The sequence below is a fragment of the Solanum dulcamara genome, chromosome 7 (assembly GCF_947179165.1).
Source record: "Solanum dulcamara chromosome 7, daSolDulc1.2, whole genome shotgun sequence".
Lineage (NCBI taxonomy): Eukaryota > Viridiplantae > Streptophyta > Magnoliopsida > Solanales > Solanaceae > Solanum > Solanum dulcamara.
Genome location: NC_077243.1, coordinates 53,666,364 through 53,668,559, shown reverse-complemented (window position 1 = coordinate 53,668,559; position 2,196 = coordinate 53,666,364).

Below are 2,196 nucleotides of genomic sequence, written 5' to 3'. Positions count from 1 at the left end.
TAGATTTAGACTTAAAAAGCTCAAGAAATCGAGGTTCAAAGTTGAGAGAAAAGCTGGAAAAAAAATATGCACTATGCACTAGATTTTTTATTTTTTGATATATTTAAAGTCTCTGAACGGACCTTCGGGATTGGTTCAGAATACGATAAAAATAAACAGATATGCTACCCTACTAAATTTGATGTTTCGAACTCAATAGCGCATTCAAAATTCTCATACGATGTCATTTTAATGAAAAGTGGGTCCCACACCCAAATATTATTTTAAGCCACATTTCACAACGAGCCTCGGAATTAGATTAGAAGCCTCGGGAAGCAAATGAAGGGTCGTTCTAGACCAAATTCAATATTATGGAACTAACCGTATAGTCAGAATTTTTATCCGAGCACGTTTTCAGAGACTGTTGACCAAAGTCAACCATAAACTAACTTTCAAAATTAAAAACTCTAAATGGCCTCAAACTCGTATCGATTACCTAGATACTCGTACCGACAATGCTACTAGCCTAGTTTGGTCATTTTGGAGCTAATGAAACTATCTGAATTTGAATTTGAGGTGTCTTTGACCGAGAACTCGAAAAGTCACAACTAAACCAACTTGGGCCTTTAAAATACCAAAACGGACTCGGGACCTCTAAAAATTCAACCAACACTTCTTCTAGATCAAAAACAATCCCCCGAATCCACTGGATTCTTTGAAATTTGATTTCGAGTATCGAAACTCTGAAAGTTAACTATAGATAAATCTTGACCTAAAATTCATCAAATTCTCAACTCAGAACCTCAAATCTTTGTTACAACTCAAAAACTAATTCCGTAAACTCTCATATGCCAATTTCCACACTCTAGAGCTATTGGAATCGATGAAATTCTATTCCGAGACTCGTAGCTCTGTTTGACCGCAAATACCACTTTTGAACCCTTGAAGCTTACGAAAACTCAAAATTTCCATAGACTCAACTTTTCATAGGATTTTCTAAAACCACCATCCGGTACCAATCCAAAATGACTCGTGGCAACTATGGGAGGAGTAAGATGGCCATTTTATGAAAAATTCCAAAAATGACCTCCAGGATCATTATAGTACTCTTATGAGATAATTTATAATTACACAAAATCTACGGTTTATTTGGGGCATGAACTTTGATAATATTTTTTATTTTTTAAAACATGGCGTATAATTAATCATATAGTGCCACATAAATTAATCACGGAAAAATTATTAAATTAGATGGTCAAATTTTTTCACACTTAGGGTGTGCTAGGTATAGAGGAAAATATTTTCCATCCATAATATTTTATGGGAAAATAAATGGATTTGTTACTTATTTTTTGTGTTCAGTAGGTAATAACATAAATGGAGAAGGACATAAAATGCCCTTCAACTATTTGAATTGGTATAAAATTACACTTCATCCACCTTTCGGCTCTAAAATATCATCGACGTCAACCTTTTGGCTCAACAATACCCTTGATATTAATTCTTTGGTTCATATTTGCTCTTGTTTTTTTAACAACTTCCCTAAAGTATAATTATTAAATATTTATTTTTTATGTTGTCTAATTTGAGTGGTCCAAATTTAAATTCTTCTCAAATAAATAATAAAAACTACTTATGATCCATATTTTGACACGATACACTTGAAAATAATATCCAAAAATATATTAATTTCTTGGTATCTTCCTATTTGATGGATTTTAAATCAACTCCCAATTTATTATAACCCACTTATAACTAGAAATCAGACTAAAATCAATAGTTTCCCCGTCTGATTTTCCTTTTAAATTTTTTATTATTTTGATTAATATAAAATCTTCTATCAATTATCCAAATGTACTGTTCATTCACTTTTTTTTATTCTTTTTTTAATTTCTTATTCGCAAATAGGATATCAAGGACTTAAAGTTGAAATGAACTTATATGTTCGTATTCATTTAATTTGTATTATTATCATGGTGAGGTGGGTAGGGGATGGAGATATGAGAAACAATTAATTTTATTCTTTTATTTTGAATATTGGGTGCACACAAAAGAAAAATGCAGTATACGTACATAGCTAGATGAATGTTACCACTGTTTTCCTTCTTTTTTTTCTCTTGTTTTGTCATAAGTTAAAAAAAATTACAGGGTGGACAAGATCCAAAAAGAAAAAAAAGTAGCGTAGAGAGTAGAGGACTAACCTTTTTTTATTTTTAA